Source organism: Tupaia chinensis, unplaced genomic scaffold (genome assembly GCF_000334495.1).
Source record: "Tupaia chinensis unplaced genomic scaffold, TupChi_1.0 Scaffold139833_1, whole genome shotgun sequence".
NCBI classification, from domain to species: domain Eukaryota; kingdom Metazoa; phylum Chordata; class Mammalia; order Scandentia; family Tupaiidae; genus Tupaia; species Tupaia belangeri.
In genome coordinates, this window is record NW_006199712.1 from 3,359,010 (window position 1) to 3,374,866 (window position 15,857).

Here is a 15,857-nt window from a genome sequence, read left to right on the forward strand (position 1 = left end):
AACCAAAGAGAGAAAGGGAAAGTGAGAAAGCAAGCCAGCAGGTCCAGGACTTGAACCACAATCAGCCATGTGGAAGTGTCCAGCACCTTAACGATGCCACCTGCTGGTCCCACACAAGGCCTTTTTGAAAAGAGAGAACTGCCCCGGTCTGGTAGCCTGGTAGGGCCTATGTTATCCTATAATGCTAATGGTGGGATTTCGGAGAGAGTAGGAGAAAGGCAGATCCTGGGGAAAAACTAACACAGAAGTTCTAGCAGTACTATGGTTTTTGTTGTTGGTTTTTGAGAGAGATTTTTGCTGTAGGGCACACATGCTCACTAGAAAGACAGAGAGAGACAGAGAGATAGAAAGTGAGAAATCACCACCAGGAGAGTGACCACGCCACAGTCCCTTCTCCATTCTCTCCTCAGGATTTTGGGCATGCACACATAGGCACCTGGCATCACTTTTAAACTGTAAGTCTAGCTACGTGAACTGTGGTCGGCTATGTGGGAGTCCAGCAACGTAACCATTACACCATCTGCTGGTCCCAGCAATAGTATGCTTTTAAGAAAAAGATAATATTGAGACCAGCAGTTGGCGTAATAGCTATGTCGCTGGACTCCCGTGTAGTCGACCGCAGTTCAAGTCCCGGACCCAGTGGCTTAAACTCACACCAGGCACATGTGCGTGCATGCCCAAGATCCCAAGAGGAGACTGGAGGAGAAGGGACTGTGGCATGGCCATCCCCCTGGGGGGGTGATTTCTCGCTTTCTATCTCTCTGTCTTTCTGACGAGCTCATATGCCCTATAGCAAAAACCTCTCCAAAAGAAAAAATATATATATCACAAAAACAGAGAAGAATTAGGTTAGAAAAATATTTATATAAAAAAATCATACGGGCTTAGTTAACAGCAAGCTTATTTTTACATTTGGCTGCTAAAGATTTACACTCTTAAGTTACAGGTACTTAACGAATCACAGTAAGCATTAAGTCTCACTGTACTCTGCTAAACATCTCAAGGGTCACATTTAACCTATGAGCTTCATTTTCTTTTTTAATTACCAGAGGGCATGGGCACTCATGATGTGGGGAGGGCCATCCCCATGGGATGTGGTCATGCCACAATTTCTTCTCCATTTTTCTACCCTGTCAGAATTTTAGCCACCCACTCGCATGCACCCAGTGTTTTTTTCAAGCCACCAGGACCAGGATTTGAACCACATTTGGCCATGAGATTCTGGCTCCCTTAACCACCAGGCTCCAGGGTCAGCACTAGAAGCATCGTTTTTATAGATAATACAGTGACAAGCTAGCAGCTTGAAGAGAGCTGTTGTATAAGCACAGTGGGTCTAATCTACACACCATTTCAAACAAGGCAAGGAATTACAGAATGTTTACTGTGGAGATGAAATTGTAATTGCTTGATCTAAATTAACTTAATTCACCTAAAACACTCAGAAGAGTGCCTGGCTCATAGGAGACAACAAATAAGTATCAAGGTTTATCCTCTCCATTTTACAATTTTCTTTTTCAGTGTTACATAGGAATGACTAAATGTGAATCTCCTTTTTTCTTCCTCTCGTGACTGCTACGTAAGTAACATATGGTCATTGTGGAATACACATAACTAAATAGAAAACTAAATCTGAGGCCAGCAGGTGGCATGGTGGCTAAGGTGCTGGACTCCCGTGCCAGGCAGCTTGAAAATCAGGTCAGGAGTGTGTGCATGTGTGCCCAAGATCCTGACAGGAGGATGAAGAAGAGATAGTGGCATGGTCAATTCCCCATGGGAGGGGAGTTATTTCTCACTTGCCTTCTGTCTTTGTCTATCTCTGGTGAGCACACACACCCTATGGCAAAAACCTAAAAAAAATTTAAAAATTTTAAAAATAAATAAATCATCCATAATCTCACCACCCTCCCCCCAGAAATAGCTCCTGTTCTTATATTTATACATATTTCCTGTTTAGTTTTTAAGTTTTCTTTAAAGATTTTGCCATAGGGCACATGCACTTACTAGAGATACTGAAAGGGAAAGTATGAAATCACCTCCCAGGAGAATGGCCATGCTGCAATCCCTTCTTCTCCATTTCTCTCCTGGGATTTTGGACACACATACACATACACACACACATGCCTGGCATGATTGACAAGCCATTAGGTCCAGGATTTGAATGGCAGGTGGCAATGTGGGGAGTCCAACGCCTTAATCACCACATCACCTGTTTGACCAGTGTGAGAGAGAGAGAGGGAAAGTGAGAAAGCAAGCCACCAGGACTGGGACTTGAATCACAGTCAGCCATGTGGGAGTCCAGCGCTACGTCACCTGCCGACCCAATTTATATATTTTTTCTTTTCCTTTTTTTCAAACAATTTTGATTATCAGTACTATCACCTGAAACATTAGAGTGTAAAGACAAAGCTTATTTTTATTCTCTTAGTAGAGGTACTCATATCCACAAATGGAAATTAGGTTGCTAAATCGGCTATATATGAATGATTAGAATGTTATCAGCTTATGGGAAAATGCACTTGTAATTTTTCTGTTAATTATCACTAAATATTTCAGTAGACTTTCCTTCTTTTTTTTTTTTTTTTTTTTTTTTTTTTTTTAAGACAGATATTTTTGCTATAGGGTGTGTGAATTTACCAGAGAGACAGAAAATGGGAAATCATCCTCTAGGGAGGATGGCCATGCTGCAATCCCTTCTCCTCTACCATTCTCCTCTCAGGATCTTGGACATATAGACACACAAGCCCAGCGTGAGGTTTAAGCCACTGGGACTGGGACTCGAACCATGGTTGACTAAGTGGGAGTCCAGCTACGTAACCTTTACACCGTGTGCTGGTCTTCTCAGTAGACTTTCCTATCTTTAGTAAAGAAAATGTTTTCTTTTGTTTTTGCAAACTGCTTAACAAATTTTGTTCTTTTTTTCTTCAGAGAGGTTTTTGCTATAGGGTGCGTGCACTCACTAGAGAAACAGAGAGAGAGACAGAAAGCAAGAAATTACCCCCCAGGGGGACAGCCACACCGCAACCCCTTCTCCTCCATTCTCCTCCAGGGATCTTGGGCACACACGCACATGTACCCGGCTTGAGTTTAAGCCACCGAGTCTGGGACTCGAACCACGGTCGGCTACATGGGAATCTAGCAACATAGCCATTACGCTAACTGCTGGTCCCAAATTTTCTTGTTCTTAAAAACAGGTGGTGCAAAAGAAATTTACGCTTACTGACTATCCGGGTGGTACCACTTCTAACATCCTGTCAATAAGCAGGGTCATGTGATTAGTCCAAGCCAGTGGATGACGGGTAGCAGGGATTTCTGTCACTATAGGCCAAAGCACATTTTCTTCTAGTTCTCTGTCTACTGTTGGGGAAATCTAGAAGGCCCTTATTAAGACAGCAAAATCACAAAAATCACAGCAGCCTGGATCTGAGTCACTGCATAGAGAACAGATGTCCTGGAGAACAGCCACTGCCCACTGACACTTACGTGGGCAAGAGCCCAGCGGGGATTCCAGGGTTAATTTGTTACTACAATATAAACTAGTTTATCCTGACTAACACAGAAAGGTTAAAACCACAACATTAAAAAAGAAAACTTTTATCAATCATTGATCAACTAGCTTGGGTAGTTAATAAGGATTAGCTGAATAACCAGGGAATTTTCCAAACCTCCCTCAGACCGATAACTGCAACTTTGCTATTTCATTTCAAAAATATACAGAGTGACCAGCAGATGGCAAGATGGCATAATGGCTACGTCGCTGGACCTCCATGTCGTCAACCATGGTTTGAATCCCAGGTCCTGTGGCTTAAACTCACGCTAGGCACGTGTGCATGCATGCATGCCCAAGATCCTCAGAGGAGAATAGAGGAGAAGGGATTGCGGCATGGCCATCCCCCCTGGAAGGTGATTTCTTGCTTTCTGTGTCTGTCTTTCTGGTGTGGTCACGCGTCCTATAGCAAAAACCTCTCCAATAAATAAATAGTGTGTGTGTGTGTGTGTGTGTGTGTATACACACAGATCACCACACCTACTCCTCTTCAAAAATATGTAAAAAGGGACTCTAAAGTCATGGAAGGGCTGGCCCCGTAGTCTAGTGGTTAAGGGAGCCAAATTCCACACGGCCAACAGCTAATGAGTTTATTTTGGTGTAAATATTTTTTCAATCCAAGCATAGTTTTTACTACTGCACATTTTTTTTTTCTTTTTTGGGGGGAAGTTTTTGCTATAGGGCGTGTGCACTCGCCAGAAAGACAGAGAGAGACCAAGAGACAGAAAGTGAGAAATCACCCCCCAGGGAGGATGGCCACGCTGCAATCCCTTCTCCTCCATTCTCCTCTCGGGATCTCGGGCACGCATGCACATGTGCCCGGCCTGAGTTTAAGCCACCAGGTCCAGGACTCAAACCGCGGTCAACTACAAGGAAGTGCAGCGACACAGCCATTACAGTAACTGCTGGTCCCAGTGTTGTGCATTTTTTATGACTTCTGATGATCCCTCATATTGACCACCACCTCCTCCCTGTCACTCACTCACTGAAACACCAGAGAGCTGACAGGTGCACAGTGAACAGTGGACAGACACAGCGCCTGAACTGAGCACAGTTCCACACGGCTCCTTTCCTGCTTTCCGACTCTCGGCTTCATCTTCAGGAAACACACAGGAGTTACTGCTCCTCAGACACAGTGGCTGGTGCCCTGGGCAGAGCGGGCTCACTTCTCCAGCAGTCAGCAAGTACGCTGCCAACTGGCCTGAATGACTTGGGGCCTTGGACAGAGAGAGCTGCTATCTCCCTGGCTGGCAGTAAAAATATCCACTAAGATAAGGATTCAAACCTGTGTCCTTCGATACGTTCCTGATTTAAAACCACTGGGAAGTCGGGAGCAGGGTATAGTCTTCCATAGTCCTGGGTTCAAATCTCAGCTCTACGACTGACAAGCTACCCGAGTCAGGTCAGATGACTTTGCCTCTCTGAGCCTCAGATCCCCTCCTCTTCCCAAGATGTGTGAGAGGATTACTACGATTGATCCAGGAGGAAGCTCTCACTATTCATCGGATATCTATTGCTACAGTGCTGTGGAATTCTTCTAAAAATTAATCTGCATTTCCATTAACTTAATCTTTTATACGAAAGCAACATTCTGTTACACTCGAAACCGTGAAAGACAGGTTTTACTCTTGGATTAGATGCTGTCTAATAACCATAAATATAAATTCTATTACTGACCTGATCATCTTTCAATGTGATCAAATCCTGCCTAGGAAAATATATCCAGAACTGAATTTCTGCTCATTTGCTAGAGACAAGTGAATACTTTAAACATCTAAGAACTTTGTTTTCTTTTTCTTTTTTTTTCTTTTTTTTTTTTTTGAGAGGCTTTTGTTGCTATAGGGCGTGTGTGCTCACCAGAAAGACAGAGAGAGACAGAGAGACAAAAAGTGAGAAATCACCCCCTAGGGGGGATGGCCACACCACAATCCCTTCCCCTCTATTCTCCTCTCGGGATCTTGGGTACACACGCACACGTGCCCGGAGTGAGTTTAAGCCACCGGGTCTGGGATTTGAACCGGGGTCGACTACATGGGAGTCCAGTGACATAGCCATTACGCTAACTGCTGGTCCCTAAATGTCTAAGAACTTTCTACCAGCCATATTCTGTTCATTCCTAATTCTGATTATGTATTTTTGTACTCCAAGTAACTTGCTCTGATACCAAAAACCAGTATTGCTACAGGCTATTCATAAAAATGTATCGGATAAACTCCAATAGAGGGGCACCCTACAATGTGCCTGACCACTATTCCCCCAAAACTGGTAAGATCATCAAAAAACACTGGAAGTCAGAGAAACTGTCACAGCAAGGAGGATCCTTAAAAGACAAAACAACTAAATGAAAAGTGTTATCCTGGATAGGATCCTAGAGCAAAAAAGGAAAGGAAAAGAGTTTAGATTTGAAAAATGATCTGTGGACTTTAATTAATAATAATGTGGGGGCCAGCAAGTGATGTGGTGATTAAGGTGGTAGACTCCCACCTGGCGAACCATGGTTTGAGTCCTGTACCTGGCAGTTTGCTTTCTCACTTTCTCTCTCTTTCTCTCTCTGGCCAAATAAAAAAATAAAAATAATAAATAAAATTAAGTAAGTAATTACTTAAATAAATAATAATAAAGCAACATGGACCAGCACCATGGCCCAGTGGTTAAAGGAGCTGGATGTCACATGGCTGACTACACAGTTCAAATGCGAGACCCAGCATGCTGTGTGTGTGCATGTATGCCCCGAAGGCACAGAAGTAGGCCACATGCCACTGGGGATACTTTCTTCTTCTCCTTCTCTCTCTCTGGCAAGCACACACACCTCTGGCATAATAATAATAATAAAATATAATACAAATAAACTATGCAGTTTAGTTAGTAAAAATGTGACAATATCGTCCATGAATTATCACCAAGGGGGACCAACAGTTAGCGTAATGGCTACGTCGCTGGCCTCCCATGTAGTCCACTGCAGTTCAAGTCCTGGACCTGGTGGCTTAAACTCAGGCCGGGCGCGTGTGCATGTGTGCCCAGGATCCTGGGAGGAGAATGGAGGAGAAGGGATTGCGGCATGGTCATCCCCCCTGGAGGGTGATTTCTTGCTTTCTGTCTCTCTGTCTCTATCTGTCTGGCAACCGCACACACCCTATAGCAAAAACCTCTCTCAAAAAAAAAAAAAATCAATTATCACCAAGCTATCACACTAATGTAAGATATTAATAACACAGCAAATTGTGTGGGGGCATATAGGAACATGTAATATTTCTATGAATCTAAAACCACTGTAAAAGATAAATTCTATTCATAATAAAATGTCACCACAATGAGATACCACTTCATACCCATTAAGATGGTCATAATTAAAAAGACAAAGAGGGACCAGCAGTTGGCATAATGGCTATGTCACTGGACTCCCAAGTAGCCCAACTGTGGTGTGAGTTCCGGACCCGGTGGCTTAAACTCAGGCCGGGCGCGTGTGCATGTGTGCCCAGGATCCTGGGAGGAGAATGGAGGAGAAGGGATTGCAGCATGGCCATCCCTCCTGGGGGTGATTTCTCACTTTCTGTCTTTCTGTCTCTGTCTCTCTCTGTCTCTCTGGCAAGCAAACACACCCTATAGCAAAAAAAAATAATAATTTTTTTGGTTGTTTTTTTTTAAGAATTATTTTAACCTTATTTATTTAGCTTATTTATTTTAATTTGACCAGAGAGAGGGACAGAGTGTGGGAGGACTTGAACCATGGTCGGCCATGCGGGAGTCCAGCACTCTTAACCACCACACCACCTGCCATCCCCAAGAGTAAGTATTGATGAGAATGTGAAAAGGCACAAAACTTCTTCACAGTTGCTGGTAGAAATATAAAATGTACACCAACTTGGGAAATATTTCAGCAGTACTTGAAATGTTAAATATAGAGATACTATGTGATTCAGCAATTCTTTTAATTTTTTTAAAGAATTATTTCATTTAACTTTATTTATTTATTTTAATTTGAGCAAAGAAGGACTGCAAGAGGGAAAGTGAGAAAGCAAGCCTCCAGGTCCAGGACTCCAACCGCGATCTACCACATGAGAGACCAGCATCCTTAACCACCACGCCACCTGCCAGCCCCCTGACTCAGCAATTCTACTTCTGGGTATACACCCCAAAAAAATACAAACAAGTATCCCGAAAATTAGTTCACACGTGTTCACAGCAGCAGTATTCACAAGAGCCAAAAGAAGGAAGCAACCCCAATGCCTGTTGACTGATGAATGGATAAATAAAACGTGGTATATATCCACCCTATGGAATATTACTCAGTCATAAAAAGAAGTAGTGACACATGCTATAACATGGAAATGTTTTGCCAGTGAAATAAGCCAATCACCAAAGGTCACATAGTATATGATTCCATTTACATGAAATTTCAAGAACAGGAAAATCAATAGAGACAGAAAAGTAGATCAGCAATGGTGGGGGATGGTAGGAAATGAGAAGTGGATTAACAAATATAGAGTGATGAAAATATTCTAAAGTGGGACTAGCAGTTGGCTCCGTCTCTCTCTTTCTGGCAAGCGCACATGCCCTATAGCAGAAACCTCTCCGATATATATACACACACACACACACATATATATGTATGTGTATATATATATATATGTATGTATGTATGTATGTATATAGCCTAAAGTTGACTATATTTTAAATGGGAAAATTATATAGTATTATATCTCAATAAAGCTGTTACTTTAAAACCAACCACATCAGGGACCAGCAGTTAGCGTAATGGCTATGTCGCTGGACTCCCGTGTAGTCGAACGCGGTTCGAGTCCCAGACCTAGTGGCTTAAACTCACACCGGGCGCATGTGCGTGTGCGCCCAAGATCCCGAGAGAAGAATGGAGGAGAAGGGATTGTGGCGTGGCCATCTCCCCTGGGGGGTGATTTCTCACTTTCTGTCTCTGTCTCTTTCTGGCAAGCACACATGCCCTATAGCAAAAACCTCTCCAAAAATACCCAACCACATCACATGCACCAAAAACACTTGTGAAACATCATTTAAACCTGTCGAAGGCAAAGATTTTGACCATGCCTGGTTGACATGGAATCTTAAATTCCCCGGAAAAGTCTTGCTACTTGACTTTCTATAATACTTGTGTTACAGTGACTAAGGACATGAAGAATGGAGGGGGTCTATGCATGTAGACGTTCTGAATTAAACTTGGTATACTGGGTCATCGGGAATGGCATGACGTGTATTTGCACAGAACGACCTAGTACTTTTAAATTAATGAACAACACGTATAACATAAGGCCTCCCTTAAGCACGCCCAAGATGTGAAATAGGATGCAGAATATTCCCGCTGATACATAATAACTTACAAAAAGAGTTACCTTTTGTGTTCCCTTTCACACATGGCTCAAAATGGAATCAATTCCTCTGAACTACTAGATATTTAACAATATTTTTAGTTCTCCCATTATTTATTGTGCTGGTTATATGAGACATATAATACCTATTTGGTGAAAATATTTCAATTAACACTTAGTCTCTCATATCACAGTATTTATGTATCACACAGAGAGAATATAACTTCATCAAATATTTAGAAACCTATCGTTTTAAATCCTTCACATTCCAGAAGTGTGTGTGTTATATAATATATACGATAGTTATATATTAATATTTTTTTGAGAGATTTTCACTGTAGGGCGCGTGCGCTCGCCAGACAGACAGAGAGAGACATAGAGACAGAAAGCGAGAAATCACCCCCCAGGGGGGATGGTCACCCCACAATCCCTTCTCCTCCATTCTCCTCTCGGGATCTTGGGCACGCACGCACACGCGCCCGGCGTGAGTTTTAAGCCACCGGGTCCGGGACACGAACCATGGTCGACTACATGGGAGTCCAGCAACATAGCCATTACGCTAACTGCTGGTTCCCTATATTAATATTTTTAATTGCCGGAGGGCACATGAACTCACCAGAGAGGCAGAGAGGGGGAATGGACAGAAAGCACCCCCCCCAGTGTATGGTTATGCTGCAATCCCTTTTCCTCCGATTCTCTATTCCACTGGGTATTTGGGCAAGCACACAGACATGCCCGTTGTGTTTTTCAAGCCACCAGAGCCAGGATTTGAACAGCACAGTATACCATGTAGGATCTGGCTCCCTCGCCCACTGCCCACTAGGCTACGGCACCAGCTGCAGGTGAAAACACATGCAATATGAAAAACATGAATCTTACCCAGGTAGCCAAGTCTTACTTCGTGTATCAAGATGTGAAATACTCTTAACATTAGAGAAACTGTAAAACTTGAGTAGGATAAAGTAACTTTGGGTTCTTCTTTTGTTTAACTCCTAGAAAAACAGGTATCCAAACTTTTAGCAAACTGCTGTGTTAATATACATTCGTTTAAGCATCTCTGTAAAGTTACTCCTACTCATTTCTAATTTGATTTCACTTAAAAAACATAAAATACTTAGAGAAGACTATAACCTTCATTTACATGTCTCAGTTTATTTTAGAGGTGAAATCAGTTTGAAATGCATTATCCACATGGAAGTGTTCCTATATCATTTTATTCAATTCAAACTAATTCGTGAACTAGTTTAATGCATATGAATCTACAATAATATCTTGAATTCAAGTTATCACATTATATCTTAGATAAGACTAGAGTAACTCAAGACCTGGTAAATAGTTTAAAAATAAGGAATCTTGGATCTTAAGACTCTAAAAAGCAAATAAAAGCTAAAAGGATTAGGTATGGGACCAGCAGGTGGCACGGTGGCTAAGGTGAGGGACTCTCACCTACATGATCAACTGTAATTTGCATCTCAGACCTGGTGGCTTGTTTTCTTACTTTCCCTCTCTTTTTCTGTCTCTCCTCAGTGAGTCCATGAGCCCTACAGCAAATTTAAAAATAATAACAATAAGAAAAATGTCCAGGCACTGGGTTGAATTTTAAATTTGGGGACCAGCAGGTGGCGTGGTAGTTAAGGTGCTGGACACTCCCACATAGCCGACCATGGTTTGAGTCCCGGACCTGGTGGCTTGCTTTCTCACCTTCCCCTCTCTGTGTGTGTGTCTCTCTGGTCAAATTAAAAATAAATAAATAAATAAATAAGCAAGTGGAAAGTAAATAATTAAAAAAAATAATAATAATTTTATTTTTTAGCAGTTTTTGCCTTAAGGTTTGTGTGCTTGCCAAAGACAGACAGAGACAGTGAGAGGGAAAGGGAGAAATCACCCTCCGGGGGGATGACTATGCCGCAATCTCTTCTCCATTATTCTCCCGGGATCTTGGGCACGTGCACACATGTTCCTGGCTTGAGTTTCATGCCAGCAGGTCCGGGACTTTAACTGTGGTCATCCATGTGAGAGTTCAGCGACATAATTGCTACACCATCTGTTGGCCCGAATAAACAATTCTTCGAAAATAAAAGGGATTAGGTATGTGGCCAAGGTGGGACTGGGAGAAGATGTAGATTCATCCATTCATTTTCCTCATTCACTCAACAACTTATCAAGTGCCTACTACGTATCAGGCAATGGAGTAGAGAGTGGAAAAGACACAACTCTTCCAAAACTCATCTCTATGGCCACAACAACTTACAACAGAATAATCTTTAGAAGGGTGAATCTAAAATGTGTAAGGTATCTTTCTAAAAATAATTTTTAACCACCAGAGTGTGTGTGCACTCCAGAAAGTGAGAGAGAAAGGGAGAGACAGACAGACTGAAAGAGGGAGAAACATCCCCAAATGGGGCATGGTCACATCACAATCCTTTCTCTTCCATCTCTCCATCCTGCCAGGATTTGGGGCATGCACACGTACCTGGTGTGTCTTTCACCAGAGCCAGGACTCCAACCACAGTTGGCTACGTGCGACTTACTTCCCTTAACAGCTAGGCTACAGGACTGGCCTGGTATCGTTCCATTTACTATTTTATTGAATGTACAACAAAATCAAAATAAAACCCCAATTAGCTAGGCTGACTATGACTTGGAGATTCTCCTACCAATTGAACCTCTCAGTTGTTAACCTTGAGCAAGAGGGATAAGCCAGTTAGCTTGGTCCCAGACGCCTAGCATCCTCTTCGAGCCATCAGCAAGCACACAGCAGTACCACGGGGACAACTCCTGACTTCCGACTCCCTCTTTTTTCACCACCACATTGTAACTCTCAGCACAAGGTACCTTTTACAGGTTATATGGGAAAGACTCTCAGAACCTCTAAGAGATGCTCATTCTTTCCCATCTGTAGACATCTCCAAAAAATGAATGGAGAGGCCCAACCTTGCCTTGGTGCCCTCTCCTCCCCGAGACGTGTTCTTTCAGTACTTCACCAGCAGACATCGCTCCACGTATAGCTGAAGAATTTTTTTTTTTTTGAAAGAGAGGTTGTTATAGGGCACATGCACTCGCTGAACAAACGGAGAAAGACAGAGAGACAGAAAGTGAGAAATCACCTCCCAAGGGGGATTACCACAAATGCAATCCCTTTCTTCCACTCTCCTCTTGGGATCTTGGGCACGTATGCACAGGCACCTGGTGTGAGTTTTGAGCTGCCAGGTCTGGGACTCGAACCATGGTCAACTATGTGGGAGTCCAGTAATGTAACCACTGCGCCATCTCACCTGCTGGTCCCTAGTTAAGGCAATTCTGAAATGACGCCATGTTGCCATTTACCCTTATTCTTTACCACAGAATCTTTCCACACTTGAAGTAGGCTTGAGTGCAACTGCTTAGAACACCAACCATATTTATACCTCGGTCTTAACTTTTCAATGCTCTATCTTCCCAGAACCACCCAGAACAAGTACTATAATCACTAATCCCAGTGACTCATTTATTTTTGTCCATATAATTTGTCTCTCAGAAATTGAAATTGGTTGTCCTTTTATATTTTACATGTCCTTGAAAGACTTAGAAGTTTCTACTGAAAGATTTTCTAAACCTGTAAAATGCTTGATATAAACATTAAAATCACAGCCAGAAATAAGCATTTTAGGTTTCTTTCCAAGGTGGTATTATATCACAGATCAGAGCTATAAGAAATGGGGTACCTCCTCTTCTGACATGTTTTGGAGTTGGGTAAACCTGTCGTTAACTCAGTGACTGAGTGCTAAGATAAGTCTATGACTCAACACGACCCTACTGAGTAAGGTCCAGACCCCACAATCTCATACTCAAAGACATTTTCCAGTCTGTCTCTAACATGCCTTTCCAGTCTTACTACCTGTACTTCCCCAAATGAACCAGAGCTCTCCCTACTGGTCGACTCTGTACTGAGAGACCTATGGTCTCTTCAACATGAGTGTCAATGACCCGTTATCCCCCCAGCTGAACAGTTTCTACCTGGCCAGCATCTGGCCATCTCCCAGTGCCTAATTCACTGCTGCCTCCTCCATTATTTTCTTCGCGCAGGTAAACGCTCCCTGGTTTCAGGTGGCTTTTAAAGACGCACAGAACATCAGAAGAGTGCGAGTCAGCATCCCCTAACTGCCCTGCCTGTCCTAATTGTTACAAGGGAAAGTGAACTTTCCTCCTAGCCCTATCACAGTTGGTTTCTGGTTTTTTGTTTGTTTGTTTGTTTGGAGAGGGTTTTACTATAGGGCAGGGTGCATGCACTTACCAGAAAGAGAGACAGGGAGATAGAAAGCAAGAAATCACCCCCAAGGGGGATGGCCACACCACAATCCCTTCTCCTCCGTTCTCCTCTCAGGATCTTGGTCATGCACATACATGCGCCCGACCTCGGTTTAAGCCACCAGGTCTGGGACTTGAACCGCGGTGGACTACATGGGAATACAGTGACATACCCATTATGCCATCTGCTGGTCCCAATTTATTTTTTAATTTAACTTTATTTATTTGTTTTAATTGGACCAGAGAAGGACAGAGTGGGAGAGAGAGAGAGAAAGAAAGTGAGAAAGCAAGCTGCCAAGTCAGGTACTCAAACTGTGGTTAGCCATGTGGAAGTCCTGTGGGTTAGCCATGTGGAAGTCTAACACCCTTAACCACCATGCCACTGCTGGCCCCCCTCATCCGATTTTTAAATCTTTCTTCAGAGCTTGATTTTTTCCTCTCTTTCTTTTTTTAAATAATTTATTATTAATCTTTAATTTGCTATAGGGCATGTGGGCTAACCAGAGAGAGAAAGTGAGAAAGCAAGCCTCCAGGTCTGGGACTTGAACCGTGGTTGGCCATTAGGGAATCAAGCACCCCAAACCACCACACTGACTGCTGGCTCCCTCCCAGTCACATTTGATAGAGCCCATGAAATGAGAACTATCAACAGGTCCAGCCAATGATGAACCAAGACAACCTAGAATCAAAAACTGGAATCAGCAGATGGTGTAATGGTTACATCACTGGACTCACACGAAGCCAAGTCCTAGACCCAGTGACTTAAAACTCACACCAGGCACGTGTGCCTGAGAGAGAATGGAGGGGAAGAGACTGTGATGTGGTCATCCCCCCAGGGCAGGAGGGAGGGATTTCTAGCTTTTTGTCTGTCTCTCCAATGAGCGCACGTGTGCCCCATAGCAAAAATCTCTTTAAAAAAAAAAAAAAAAATAGGACCGACAGTTGGTATAATGGCTATGTCACTGGACTCCCATGTAGTCGATTGCAGTTTGAGTTCCGGACCTGGTGGCTTAAACTCATGCCAGGCACGTGTGCATGCACACCCAAGATTGCAAGAGGAGAAGGGACTGTGGTGTGGTCATCCCTCCTAGGGGGCGATTTCTCGCTTTCTGTCTGTTTTTCTGGCAAGCACACGCACCCTATAGTAAAAACCTCTCAAGAAAAAGATGCGCACAGATGTGGAAGTAGATTGCAGTTCTATGAGGGTAGAGACTCTTTAGCTGCTTTAGCCATCACTGTGGTCCCAAGACTAAGCAATGATTTTTTTTTTTTTGGGGGGGGGATGTTCATTTTGGCTACAGAGCAAGTATCCTCACCAGGAAGAGACAGAGAGAGTGGGAAGGTGAGAAATCACCCCCAGGGGTTGACAATCCTTTCTTTCTCCCATCATCTCTTGGGATCTTGGGTATGCACACACAAATGCCTGGAGTAATTTTTTTTCAAGCCGCTGTGTCCAGGACTTGAACTGCACAGCCAATCATGTGCAGCTTAACCTCCATGCCACCTGCTGGACCAGCACAGACATTTTAAAATGTTGAAGTTAGAAGACACAGATGTGAGTTTGATCACTGCCACTTCCAAGTTAGGTAACCGAAAGCAGGCAAGTCGTTCTCAAGGCTACTACCATAACTGGTGAAAGACAGCAAAGTCAGAAAACTATTGAAACTACCAATAAATACCTTACTTGCTTATCTTATCGTTTACTAATTGCTTTCACAGACACTGTCTTGTTTAATCATCAAACCCCCAGCCGAAGAGAAGGCCTCTCTCCTCATGGAATGGCAGACTTTGAAACAGAGCCCTAGACTTTGACTTCCAATCATAGACCCAGACCCAGACCCAGACCCAGACGAGCTGATTTCAGCTATCTAAGCTTTAAATTGCCCTAAGCCTCCTTTTGATTGACCACTAACCATTCAGAGATTTTCAGATTACCTTTTTCCACTTACAGTAATCTTGGGTTTAACTTGGCTAAGGATAAAAAAAAAAAAAAAAGGGATCAAGCAAAATGCTATTATTGTTTTTCCAAAATTAATTTGCTTACCTGACAACTTTTCCTAAAAAACATCATTGGGTATGTGGCTTTTGCTTCATAGCTGACATTTCAGTGTCTTGATAAACATAAGCTCTGCAAGGCCTGGGCCACCCTTGGAAACATTCTCTAACCCAAAGAGTGTCTCAAAGAGCCTCAACCCGAAGAGACGAGAGGGAAAAGGGGCCCTTACCAGCACGGAATTCTGAGCGAGCAACCAATCAAAGTACAGGAATCTTTGAGAATCTTCAGTTTGTTCATAAAGGTCATAAATACTAACTTGATACGGAACTAAAGGTTCAATTATATACTAACTTGATATTGTCTTTCCACCAAATTATTGATGACTAGCATTAAAGCCCGCAGCAGAGACTCATTTCTCAAACCTCAAAATCCCAGCTTGCATTGATTTTTATCTATAAACAGTATACAGGGACTATATTTATCATCAAGGATCCACCACAACCCAGCATAACCATGAAAGAAGACAAAGTGAAACGAGACGACATCTACTTGGACCACCAATCGTTCACCATAAAGCAGTCAGTTCTGAACCTGCGTTTCTTTCATTTCAACAACACAGTCTAGATTTTGATCACCTGCTAGGGGAACAGCACGTGAATGCAGCTGTCACCTCCAATTCGAGGCATTCATT

The 15,857-nt window shown here is 43.0% G+C and overlaps 1 protein-coding gene across 1 annotated transcript in view; it reads right to left on the minus strand.

The window, feature by feature from the left end:
* Positions 1 to 15,378, minus strand: part of PLS1 (plastin 1) — a 111,300-nt gene extending 95,922 nt beyond the window's left edge. The window contains exon 1 of the mRNA XM_006162301.3: positions 15,215 to 15,378. The gene's annotated coding sequence lies outside the window, so the exon portion shown is untranslated. The remainder of the gene's footprint in view (positions 1 to 15,214) is intronic.
* Between the last annotated feature and the right edge of the window lie 479 nt (positions 15,379 to 15,857).